At 48.8% G+C, this 13723-nt stretch overlaps 1 protein-coding gene and 1 long non-coding RNA gene across 4 annotated transcripts in view; both read right to left on the bottom strand.

Moving 5' to 3' along the window:
- OPHN1 (oligophrenin 1) overlaps window positions 1–13723 on the bottom strand; it is a 64252-nt gene that overhangs the window by 50215 nt on the left and 314 nt on the right. The gene's annotated exons all lie outside the window — the stretch shown is intronic.
- LOC115612573 lies at window positions 4139–13701 on the bottom strand. The gene is made up of 2 exons (XR_003993080.1): window positions 13067–13701; window positions 4139–4759 (listed from the first exon to the last, which is right to left on the bottom strand). It is a non-coding gene; the product is annotated as an uncharacterized LOC115612573 (long non-coding RNA).

The following is a 13723-nucleotide window of genomic DNA, read 5'->3' as shown; positions in this document are numbered from 1 at the left end:
CTTTTTGTTTCAGGGAAACGTTGCAAGGCCCTGATGCACAGCAGCAGCTGAGGATGCACCCCAATTTTTTCCCAGTGCTTGGTCACTATGGAACATTTTCTGCTTCCTTGTGGACAGCTGTGCAATGGGACATGCAGAACATGAGAAATACCAGTTTTCCTCCAACACGCAAAAGATCCCTGAAGGGAGAAGAATGTGCCCATTGTTACCAGCTTCCATGGAAGAATTTCCCAGGGACTTGCGTCATGAAGGAGACAGTTCAGTCCATCCATGCTGCTACCCCGAGATGAGATTCTGGATGCAGGACCCAACCCACGGCTTCCAGGAGATTCTCTGTACTTGCAGCAAAGCTTTACAAGTGTTCGGCCAAGGGGCTGGATTCTTCTCTGAGTTGTTGTATTTATGCAGTGTGCACTAACTGCATGCAGTCCCCAAACATCGTCCCACCAAAATACCTCTACTCTGAAATCAATGAAGCTGCCCCGACTGAGCCCAGATGTGCATTAGGAACGTGAGTAATGAGTCCTGACTCACCGAACACTCCTAAATACTCTACAGCTGCTCAAACACAAAAACATGTTGATTTTTTCAGATGAGGGGAAACAATTGCCTTCCGGGCAGCCTTCTAGGTAGTCCCAAATCTACACAGGCATCCTGCGAGGAAAACAGCACTCCTGGAACTCCATAAAGAAGAGATGCTTACCATGAGGCAATTAAAAACGGCCCAGTGCAGCACAGACAGTGCTGGGCACTAACCCCTGGCAAGCTGTTCCCGAGTGCCCCAAAGGTTTTCTGGATGCTGTGGGGATTCAGAAATACTCACATATTTAACGAAGGCCATTTTTCACACACTGACATGGGTTTTCCACTTGCCAGAAGTAAATGGCCAGCATGAACTTCTAAAAATAACCTGCTATATTTAGCTCTGCTTTACAAATCTCTTGCAGAGGAATTTACTGACTGTCTAATACTCCTGTTACACATTTATCTTTTCTAATCAGTTCTTTATTGACTGAGTCTTTCATAAACTGCCATTTCATTAGCACAGTTGACCTAGCACATGCTCCAGGGAGAAAAGCAGGGCTCTGGTTCAAGTACAAACACATTTTTCAGTAACTCTCCCTACCTGGAAGCCTTTTGCTTTGCAAGCTGGGTATCTGCCTTCTGTACCATTACCTAAACTTACACATCACCCTTCCACTTTTCCCCCGTCCTAAACCTAATTTTTTCTTCTCATAAATTCTCCTCCTTGCTTGGGCAATCTTGTGGTAAGTGCACAAACTTGCTCGACAGGCTTATTTAATTAATTAAAATACATATATATAAAAAAGACCAACACAGCAATTCTTCACATTTATGACATACTCCTTACGCTTGTCTTATCTCCCTTATTCACTGCTGGAAACCTGTTATATATACTGTCCTATCACACTTGAGCAAAGCTGGCGAGCCTTATCACACTGGATCGAAGATCAAGGAAGTTGAATGCACAACTGGCTGCCATGAACAGGAGACCGTGGGTCTCCTCACCAACAGCTCAGAAGTTGGGCAACATATCAGCTCAGAAAACCAACCAAAATGAAAAGCAAGCAAAGCTGGAAGGAGAACAACATTTGGGGGTGTATTGGTCTGTTTTGGAGAAAACTGGGAGTGAGGCAGGTTACAGCTCTTGGGGAGATCGATGCACTCTCCCCCCACCTCTGATTGAGTGAACACAAATTATCCAGTGTAACTTTTCTTCCCTGGACCTTCATAGTGACAGATAATGCTGATAAGGAAGACAAGCATGTAGCAAAGCCATGTTTTAAAGCAAAGACAAGGACACATCCTTCTCCCAGTGACACTTACCGGCTTGGACTGATTTCCTGGAGAGTGGCACTTGAGGCCACGTTTTTAAATGGTTTTATAAAGGACGGCGTAGGGATTAATTTTTTAGGATTTTTGCTTCTGAAATGCCAGGACAGCCTTGATCTGAAGTTCCCGTGAAGGGCAGGATCCTCAGCACAGCCTCATGCCCAGCAGGGATAGCCCCCACAGAGATACTTGCACTCTCTCCATGAACAGCACCATGACAAAACTACCACTGGCATCAACACTTCACCTAATGCTCTTCATGATGAGCAAGAGGTAAAACTACACTTTGAATGCCTGAACTCTTCAAAGGACGGTTTTTCACCTCTGGCATTTTTCTGGCCTTTCAAACCGATCTCGCAGCCCTGCAAAGCTGGAGGAGTACCTTCAGCAAAACTGGAAAAAGACAAGAGGCAGAGAGCCCAGAACACGTGGCTGGCTGAGATGGAAGCTAAAAAAAGATTAGCAGCCTTAGAAATCAGCAAAAGTGTTGAAATGCACTTTAAGAAATAATACAAGTATAATTTTCTCAATCATGTATGTCCTGACATCCATCCACTACGTCAGAGGAGAAATCATAGAATCAGAGAATCAACCACGTTGGAAAAGATCATTGAGCCCAACTGTTACTCCAGGACTGTCAAGCCCACCACTAAACCATGTCACTAAGGGCAAACCAATTTCCCCTCATGGCTGCCCCTCATGATCTCCAGTCACAGCCACCCCTCATCTGCCCCTTTATAGTGGCCCCACACTATAGCACTGCCACCCCTACGCTCATGGCTGCCCTTCATCTCTCCTCAAGATCTCCCTTCATAGCCACCCCTCACGGCCCATGGCTGCCCCTGCTCTCACCTCACTACTTCCCCTCACAATCGCCCCAGCACTCCCCTCTTGATCTTCCCTCATAACCACCCTTGCTCTCCTCTCACGATCTCCCCTCACTCCTTATGGCTGCCCCTCTCCCCCTCTCACTGACCAAGTATTCTCCATTACTTAATTTTAACCCCAGGTTTACCGACAAGCTGCCTTGAAGAAGAGCTCCCACCACCCCAGCAGACCAAAAGGGCTGCCAAGCACCCCTCTGCTGGCAGCATGGCTGCAGCCAGCCCATCTCATACACTACTTCACCCCAAACTCCACAACAGGAATTCCTTCATTTGCGATTCAGCTCCTGGCAAAGCCTGACCATTTAGGAAATTGCTATTTTTTGTATTCCAGTTGAGTTAAGGTGATGCAGAGGAAAACACATTTCATGAAGACCACTTGACCTCAGCACCCAAAGGTGCCAGGAAGTGATGCCTGCGAGCACCGTGCTCAGCACAGCTCTAGGACAGGGGTGACACAGACTGTGGCCTGAGCACACTGAGGATGCCAATGGATGCAGGGATGGTGGTGCCTAGTGAGCCGTGGCTGCGGCAACTGAGCATCACTGCCAGGATTGGGACTGTAATTCAAGCAGGTGGCCAAATGGAAGTAGAGTGAGGCTCTGTCTGCTGCACTGATTCTATATCTCTTTATATCATCATCCCATGGAGGCCAGCCGTGTTTTCTAACAGCCTTCCCCAATCCTGGGGACAGGGCTTAAGGATGTTGAATAAACGACAGACTCTCTGACAAATAAAACAGCCAAAAAGCTGAGCCACACACAGCAAATGCATTTTCTCCTCCCTCGGGAGGAGTGAGCTGTTGAGGAGGGGTTGAGCAGCCCACCTCCTGGGGTTATCAGGAGAGCCTTGGGCAAAGCAGCTGGTTGGTAAGGACAGGGCAGAGCAGCACAAATCCTTGTGGTACCTCAGGCCACCCGGAGCTCCCCGGCTCTGTAAGCAGCCAAGCAAGATTTTGGCACAGCTGCTTTGGCGTAAGCGGCAGGAGAGGGTGTGCTCCAAGAGCTGCGGCTCCCTGCTGTACAAGCAGTACGAACACAGGCAAAACAAACACGAAAACAACAGACTCTTATCCGGGGCAGAGCATTAGCAATCTCCACAGAGATATCTTATGATCTGCAAAGCCATCAGATGCATCTCATTTCAGCTTTCCAGCAGCCACCCTTCCCAGGGTGAGGGAAAAGCAAGCGCTTTTGCAGGCGGCTTCAGGGAGCAAGCGGAGCCAGCAGCTCGCTCCCCCAGCACGCGATGATTTCAGAGTTTCCTTCGATAAGGGCGCAGGGAAGGAGGCAGGAGGCCAGATGAGTCACACACGGTGCAGGGGGAAGACTTGCGAGCAGCTTACGAGCGATTTGAAGCAGTTCAGCGCAGGGAGGAACACGTATCCCTCCTGTTCCAGGGCTGGGAGCCACTGCCAGCATGGACATGGCCCATCCCCTGGGAGCCTCCCAGGCACCTCCCATCCAACCAGCATCCTGTGGAGCACTGTTAAGTAGGCTTTGCCAAGAGCTACCGCACCTCTGGGCACCTTTGCAAGACCCCCATCCCATGCGGAGTTGGGGGTCCAGCTCTGTGCATCCACTACAGAGGGTCCCCTGATGCCCTGCAGGTCCCCAGTTCATCATTTGGTGGCACAGGAACAAGTCATGTCTCTCAGTCTCCCTTCTCACAGCTACAAGGTTTGGTAAGATTAATAAAATTACTCTTATTTTAAAAATACCTCACCTCAGCACTTCATAATCAGTCTTGGCTAGAGGAACAGGATAAAGGAGAGAACAGGCTGCAAAAAGAATCCTGAATTCTGGGCTTTACTTATATTTATAAACTTTATCTCAGGCTATTCAGCTGCTCTTATCATCATTTGAACATGTGATTGCACATTCACCTGCATGGAGAATTCGGTGACAAAAAGGACACCAGCCACAAAGGCAGTGTTGGAACGTGTCCCAGAAAGGAAAAGCCAGCATAATCTGGGGATTGCCACTCCCGAAGGAGAAGCTCAGCCAGCAGTTGCATGGAGTCTGCAAGGCTAAAGAAGAAACAATGTGGAAAAGTGCACCATCACCAAAACAAAAATGAGAAGCTTCCAAAAGCTTTTTTCTTCATGCGTGTCAGAAACTCAAATACAAGGTTTACACGTTTGAAACGTTCATTTAATGCTTAGTAAGAAAAGTAACTGCCGCCTGCTGAATTTCACCAGCACTTTCAAAGAAGATTTTGTTTTGGCATGTTCAGTGTCTGTAAAACAGCACTGCTTTTTCTCAGGAAAGAAGTTTGTCCTTTTTTTTCTATAAACCTGACAGTTCTTCAAATTGCACAGGAACTCTGTACCTTAGATAGCCAGTGCTGATGGCAGTGCTCCTGGCAGTGCAGGTACCAACCGCTTCGGCAGCGCACAGCATCCACAGCATGTTCTTGCCCCTTTCCCTTCCAGGAATGGGAAATCTTGGCACTTCAGCTTTTCCTCGAAGACCGGATCAATGGCCAAAGCAGCCAGAGATCAGTGGTGGCACCATGTTCTCCAGGCAGGTACAATGCAGCACAGGGCTGAGGAGCAGCACGGCCAGGATCGTGCCACGGGGAGGTTTCTGGCTGTATGTCATGGCCCTGCTCCACAATGATGGGCTGAACACAGCAGGGCATAAGCCACCCATGAAAAGCTTGTGGTTGAACGTGGGATGCCACATCTGTACTTACCAGCACCCTACCAACAGAATTAATAAATAAAATATTCAAAAAATTTCTCAAGAAAAAAGCCAGAAAAGCTGAGTCTTCACATGGTGACTCAAGAGGAAACTTTGGTCAGCAGCCACGCTGCTGCGAGCCCTTGGGCTGTCAGACACATTACAAAACATGGATAACACCCACATCCTCCCAGGGAAGGAGCCAGGAAAGGCAACAGAAGATGGATGAAAAGCTCTCTGCATGTCTCATGCTTGGCAGAAGAAAAAAATATACTTACACACATGAAAACAACCTCTTGCCCTGGTCCGTTGTGCCAATGCATGCAGGAGGGTACTCGGGAAGAGTATCAGGGCGCCAACACGCAGGGTGAGCGAGTTGCTCCACCCTGGAGCAAAATCTAACACACGCACACATCAAGGAGCCTCGAAACAAGGAGTAAGATACACCTTGCAACTGGAGTAGGCAGATCCTATGCACGCTCCTCGTTTTTCCTGCCTGCATCTGAAGATATGGTTTGGGCTGGGGGCAGGGTTGGCTTTTTGGAAGTTTTTTTGTTCTGTTTAGTTCTTTTTTTTTTAGCTGTTGTTTTTTTAGCTTCTGGTTAAAGCATGTCTGGTTTAGATCTGCACCAGCTCAGAGCTCTAGATTCTGTGTACAGGACCTACAGCGCAGGAAAATGAGCTGCTTCATCCTCTGATGGTTCCCCTCTTCCGACCTGTCCTGAGGACACCCGCAGAGCGTGGATACTGGCCAGAGAGAGTGGCGCTGGTGACACATCAGCTGAAGTCCACTGTGTTGACATACACAGAAACAGATTTGCAAGGTAAGCACCACTTTGGAGCTGCTGCAGTGGACAGGGAATTTAATTCCCACTCTACTCAACAGCAGAGACAGGCCCATAGAGGGGAAAAAAGGCTATGTGATATTTTCAATGGAAGGAATCCCATTTGGCAGATATCATTATGCACATCCTATTTGGTCAATGATGCCAGAGTACTTCCAGTATCAGTTCTGTAAACAGTATTGTGTGTTACCATTACTGCAGAACACTATGGTCTCTCCCACATGCAGATGCATACATACAATTTATCTCCTCAAGGCCTCCCAGGGGCTCTGTTGTGAACAGCTTCCAGATGTTCCTATTATCACCTTTGCCATAAGATGGTGCAAAGCACAGCCCACAGTGCTGTATAACAGTGATACTCAGAAGCACACAAATCCTCAGGAAGACATTTTCATTCTATTCCTGCATGCTTCTCTTTTGCAGAGGATTCTGGTTCCTGGCTAAATTAGCATGTCCTTAATGTCTTTAACTTACCGACTGTAACTGGTTTCGGTTTAGGAGGTGTCTCAGTCCACACAACATCACCCTAAAGCAACTGATTGTTTTTAAGCTGGATATAGGTCTGATATCTCCTCGGACAACTAGAACTGAGAAGTCAGGAGAAAATTTTAAAAGTTACCAGCAGTAACTGGAGCCCTTACTGGATGAAACCCCCACCAAGGAGAGAGAAGACCAGCAAGAAGCAGACAAGTACAAGGAGAATACATTATTGCTAGAGGGGAGTGATGTATTTTCCAGCAAGTCGTTTTTCGCCTGCTGAAGTCCAGAAACAGCTTAACACTAGCTGCTATAGTGTAATGTGCTCCAGGAGAGAGGGGGAAGGTGTCCCTGCAGCAGTGAGCCATCCCCTTCTAGATAGCCAGCCTGAGGCAGCTCCTCCAGGCATGACCAGCACGTATGGAAAACCAGGTCCACAGTGAAATGGAAGACTTCGATGACACTTTAGTGGGAAAGCATCAGGGGACAACCCACAGATCTGTGTCTGTGTTTCTTTCCCCAACATCCTTTGTTTGGAAGGTGACTGACGAGGCAGTGGGGCTAGCACCCAGCTGAACTTGGCCATGCTCTGGGCAGGAGCATTCAGTCGCTTGCTCCGTCTGCAGCTCTGAGCCCCCTAAGCTGCTGTAATGATGAATGCCATCTCCAAGTATAGGGACAGCAGGTTTGGCTAAGCTGATGAGGCCATTGAGACCTTGTTCAGCTGATTATACCCAGCCAGGGATGATTCTTTGTTCTGACTACCGTGCCTGCTCACACAGGGTCTGATCCTGCATCCATTCAAGTCAAGGCTCAGGTACTGACTGTTGCTGGGGCACAGCATCAGGAGAGTGCAAGGATACAACCAGCGGAGAAGGAAGAGGACAAACCAGTTTTTAAGAAGTCAGATCCATTCAGCAGCAGCTACATTACTGACCTGGGCACACAGGCAGCCTCTTCACGCTCACCTGGCCAGTGGCACCAGAGGAAATGCTCACACGAGTCTTGTTTGGACTCCAGATTCCCCTGGTTATACTGGGTGGTTTAAGCGGCTTTCCATAAGACAGAAGGCCTCTGTGCATCCACATGGACAATTTCTATGCACATCTTCATTAATGTGCCATGTGCTGGCTCACAACTAAGCTGTCTTTGTGGGACAGGATATTTTGAATGCAGGCGCCTTAATGCCAAGCTCTGCCGCGAGCGCAGAGCTAATGTTTGCCTGGAGAGCTGCAGCCTTCCCTGTGCCAGCAGAAGGGCATATGCAGGACAGACTTGTTGTTCTTCCCCCTTTTCCAGAGCAGCTTTAGGTTTGTTCTGACATAGGAAAAAAAACACTACCTGGCTGTAACACAGTGTAGTAGCAGATTCAAGCCTTTGTCTCTGCAGACTTCACATGAACCAGTACATGGGGTTTCTGTAGGAACTGGGAAGGCAGGCCACTGCAGGGCTGCTCCAATCTCATTGAAATAGTGCGTTCTGTTGACACTTTTGCTTTCTACACTCTGAAGCATTAAATCCTCAGGCACCACCTCCAACAGCACAGAAACTTGTCAAGAGCAGGTCTGCCACGCTGAAGACCTCAGTGCTGAACCTGCAGGGAGGAGGATGACAGCAGAACCTTCCCTGGACCCCCCATTCAACCCCGCTCTCAGAGAAAAGCCTACCCAGTCCCTTTTGCTCAAGACTGCTGTGTGCTTTGCTGGCATACACGCCTCTACACATTCCTTTATAATGTTATCTTTCCAGGATAAAACACTTGCACTGCGTGGGGAGGCTGGTTAACTGACATGCAAAGTCAGAGGCAATCTGTGAAGCTTTACACAGTACAGAAATCAAGTTCAAAACCACGTTTGCAATATTGCATGAGAACTCAAAGACTCTTCCAGCTTCAAAGGAGAGTTTACACCATTGCAGCACTCATACATTAATAAAAAGAGCCTCAACCTGACATTTCTCAAACTTCATTTGACATATAATTGCGAGAGAAGATCAAAGACTGCGGGAAATAGATGGTTTTGCATTACCACACACACAGCAGAGCGCAGCAAGCAGATTCAAAAAAAAAAAAACCCAACATATTGAGCCACAGAAAGAAAATGCTGTAAAGAAATCATTCTCACAACTGTGATGCTACACAGTCATCTACTTCTGACATCCCTGCTTGCAGCCTCGAGCAGCCTGCAGCGAGTCTTGTCTGCAACAAGGCCAGTGCTGACCACCACGGAACAGGGTGGTAAGCTCTGGAACACAAACAAGCTGTCCCCAGGCCGGGCCCTGGCCAGCCCAAGGGGACGGACGCCAGCCTGGCATGCTCTAAGCAAGGCAGACCTTGCAGTTGCCACAGGGGCCAGCAAGTTCCGAGCTTGGCTTTCAGGGGCAAGGGAAGCAGCCCCGGAACAGCACTGAGGAACAAGCAAAGACACCAGCCAGCCAGCCCAGCCCCAGGGAGCAAGGCTAACCTGCCAGCCCCACTCTCGCTCCCTGGCCAGGGCCATGCCACGGTGGGCTTCAGCACTCTATGGGACCAACGTATGGGATCAGCATCATCACTTGGCCCTGCCAGAGACTCTGCATATTCCTGGCACGAAAAAGAAGGCATGCAGCCAACTTTACAATAAAAGTAACTCACAATTCTGACTCAAAGTAACTTGTTTGTTATCACTGACTTTCACACCCAACATTATTACAAATTAACAATATTTTTCTCTGCTTTAAGTCAGTGTAATTTCTCATTTGGCACAACCTTATACTTAGTCATGTTACAGCATCCCACGTATAATCATCTGTCATGGACAGTTGACTATACATCAACTGACAGTCAACTGTCAGTCAGCAAGAGGGAAAAAAAAACCCACACTTAAAGGCAGCAACTGTGTGACTGTAATTGCATGAGGACCCACATCAGGACATAGGGAGCTGCATGGCACTCAGGGAGGCTTTACCTGCAGTATTTTATGTATTTCAGCTGGTAACATGTCAGAGTCGTGTGGGTGAGGCAGAACTAGTTTCTCTTAATCCCTTAAAGGTCAAGAAGGGTTTAAAGCACCAAAGTTCACCCCTCATTCAGGTAACAGCCCCCTGCTTGAGACAAAGCCCTGAAGCACTACAGAAGGGGAAATCGAGGCATGCAGGAGACTAAGGGGAGCTGAAGTCCCCCTTCCTGCCTCCCTCCTCCAGTGCTCGCCCCTGAACAACTGCACTGGGAAGAGTACTCCCTCCTACTTCTCCCTGTAGAGGAGCAAGAGGTGGGGAAGCCCTGCTGCCTGGGAAAGCGCTCACCCGTGGCTCCAGTCTCAACCTGGGATGAGGAAGAGAAGTTCAGCTTTTCGTTAGAAACATGAAGGGAAGCTGAAGTCAGCAGAGGGGCAGCAGCTCGGAAGTGGATGAATTTCTTGACCAAGGCCCATGTCCCCCTTGCTGTGGGTCCCTGCTGCCCTTTTCTCCCCACCTGGGAGCATAGGAGTGGCAATTTCGGCTCAGCAGCCAGTGGGAGCAATGCTCCCAAGCTGTGTCAACAGATGGACTCCTGGGTAGGGACAATCCTTGGCAGATTTCCACCTCATGACATCTCCCATGGGAAGCAGGGACTCATCTCTCCTCCTCTCAGGAGGACAGCAATGGGCAACCAAGAGCAGCGTCCCCCCCAAGCCTTCACTAGTCTCCAAGAGAAAGTGCCGTGCTCATGCACCACAAATACATGCCACACGTAGGAATCGCTTAGGAAGGGGATTGAACAATACTTCATCCAGATCAACAGGAATTCTCCTCTGAGGCAGGGTCTGGGTGACAGCAAACCACAAGACTGCTGGGTATAAACACCAGTGAGTAAGTCTGGAGTAAAGATGTGTCTGCCTTAAAACTGTTCGTGCAGCCTATCACAGCCAAGTCACACTCGCAGTGATTCACCACTCACCGTCTCCACAGATAGGATGGAGTGAGTGGGTTTGAAACTGGGAAATGGAAGAGAGTACGTGCATTTGTAAAACACGCAATCCATTCAATTAAAACAGCACACCTACCAGCTAGGCACACACCACTGCATTTAGTATTCCGCATTTATAATTCCATGCTATTTGAATGACTCATTTAAAAAATCTGCACTCAAGTTCACGTATTAATTTGCTAAAAATACAATTGTGGTGAATTAATCTAGCAGTAAAAGGGCTCCAAAAAAGTCAAAAGACACCCAAAAATCTCCAACAGAAGTCCCAGAAATAGCAGTTACTAGACGTAGGATGCCTATATTGTGTTGCTGACATAACAAAGTGATACCAAGTGGGTTTTTTTTTGTTTTTAGCCTCTAAAGACTCTGCTGGAACACTCCTAATATTTTACTACCCAGCACGTAGGTTGAGGCAAATTAATTGGCCAGACACTTTCAGCAAGAAAAGAACAATGTATGTGCTCCTTGTACCAGAGAACTCAAAACCAGCCAGCATGTGAACTGCAGGTCCTGTGGACTCCATGTAAAGCCACATTTACTTTTTTCCCTGTTACTGGGCAAACGGAAAATAAAAGACAACTTTGAGCAGCCTCAGGTTTTCAAGCCTCTGTGACCTGTGTTTACAGCAGACCACATAATGCCCAGCAAACCCTATCTTCCCGCAATGGGGAACTGCACTTCTTTTCCTGCTAGCCTGCATGAGCATTGCTGCGCTCGCATAATTCACTTGGCTGCATGTGTCGTATCCGGACAGCCCGTGCTGCACACGAGTCTTTTGTTTCCATCACCCCGTCAGGCTGAGGAGCCCGCCAGCTGGAGACAGCAGGTGCTTGACGTTCCGACAAGCCTCAGCAAAACGGGGATTGATTTGCTTTAAATCTTACATTGGAGTTTATTCATTCATTAATAGGCAAATGCGTAGACAATATATATATCCATAAAGTCATCAGAGGGCTGGACTCGGTGCAGTGAGTCAATACTTTGGGACAGTTTGGCCAAAGGTTTACCCTAAGAGGGTGCCTCACCCACTAAAGGGGTAAGGCGGAGGACAGCACCTCTGGACAGGTAACAGGTAGGTCCGGTCAGAACAATCACCATAATTAAACCTCTATCCTTAACAAAAAGATCTCTCTCCTGGTGATGCTATCACTGCCTGTGTGTCCCAGCAGCCAAGGGACACATCCACCGTGCTGTCAAGGGGCAGAAACAAAACCAATGAGGAAGCAGGATTTACCAGCCACCAGCCCAAGGTGTTTAGGCAAGGGACCACAAGTAGCCCTAAATTCATGTCCACAGTTCCATACGGACAGGATTCTGAGAGGAGAGCCTAGAATTTATTTAAAGTTATCTGTTAACTAAATGGGAGGGAGCGAATCCCAGAAGCTGATGGAAGACCAGGCAGGTATCAGCCCCAGCACCCTCCCCAGCCATGCTGGTTCAGCTGCACTCTTAAAAAAAGATAACAGCACAAAACATCCCACAGCATATCAGGCAAGAAATGTGGTGTTTCTTCAGCTCTGGGGGGTTATCTCTGCTGTCTGGGTGTACTCAGTTTCCTTCTAGTTCTTCCCTTCCTCCTTGGCCAGTCTCACTGGGATGGGCCTGCTGACCCAGCAAAATCCCCTCACATCCCTACTCTGAGCACAGCATTAGGGTTTACAAAGATTAAAAAGGGAAATAGCTTAGACCAAAGTGATGAAGAAAACCCAAAGCATTTACACAAACAAGCAGGCTTGTTAAAATCCCTTTATTTTTTTTTCCCTGGACTAAGCAGAGATTTGGTGTTGGTATTTTTCTTAGGGTTTTGCAGCCCTGTGATGTCTGCTGCTTCAGTCCCATTAGCTTTTGTCTTCACTGTTTTCCAGACAGGCAAACACAGGCTATTCCAGCCATGGCCTTGATAACAAGGAAGCTCTGAATTATTCTTAACAAAAGGGCAGCAGCTAAACCTATTAATATCAACTGAAAACCCACCAGCTGGCAAGAAAAACAGTGTATGATCAGAGTCTGCCCCGCTGGTTTTGTGTTTGTCTTCACTTGGCCTAATGCAAGCACAGCGCCTGTAGCTGCTGCACTCCCCTACACTTCTGGCCATATTTTAATGCATGTTTATAAAAGCAGAGAAGATGTGAGAGACAACACAGGGAAATCGTATCTCAAGCTCTTGGAGGTAAATCACATTCTAAACAGGCAAGCAGGTCAGTAAAACGTGACACACATCAGACTTCCTGGTTTCAGGTGACACAACCTGGTCCAGGGATTCGATAGTCTCAGTCACTACTTCTGAACAAGTGACTCCCTCAAAGCCAACACTGAAATTGACATTTAGGTGGAAAAAAATCCCACCATTATTAAGAGAAAGAATAAAACACGCACAACAAATGCAGGACTAAAGACTGTTTCTGGACGGAGCTCTCTAGTTCTCACTGCGGGCCACCCGAGGGAAGCAGGGCTGGGTGACGAGGTGACCGCGCTGCCCGGCCACGCTCCACGCGTTCTTTAGTGAATCAGAATAACCAAGCACCTTCCCCAAAGACGAGATGAAACAAAGGCGATGCCTGGGAGAGCTCAGCCGGCTCAGCAGCCGGAGCCCTGCAACGCCGCCGGTGCCAGCCCAGCTCACTGGGACAACGGAAGATGAAGGATGGAGGCCGACCTGTCGCCGCGCAGGACCAGCTGTGGACAGATGCGCAGCTGTAGCAAGAGGTTCGCTGCCCATGGCCTGCCAGCCCACCCCAAAGCGATGTCAGCGACGAAGGCAGCTGCCAAGCGCTGGGGTACGGGGCCATGAGGCTCGGTGGGGTGGGAGTCAGCCGAAAGCGGGCTGCAGGAACACATCTGCAGGGGGATGCTCGACGAGGAGAAATCCCGCTCGGCCAAGGCGAGAGCCCCTGCCTGCTCCGCTGCTCCCGCGGCAGCCTTGGAGCGGCCCCGTGCCCGCACCACCTTCGCCACCGCCGTACCGAAGCGCACATCGCCAGCACCGGCGGCGAACGGCAGGACACGGCCCTCGGCTCCTTCCCGCCCCTTCCC

The sequence above is a fragment of the Strigops habroptila genome, chromosome 9, assembly GCF_004027225.2.
Source record: "Strigops habroptila isolate Jane chromosome 9, bStrHab1.2.pri, whole genome shotgun sequence".
NCBI classification, from domain to species: Eukaryota; Metazoa; Chordata; class Aves; order Psittaciformes; family Psittacidae; genus Strigops; species Strigops habroptila.
This window is presented reverse-complemented; position numbering and strand designations above follow the sequence as displayed.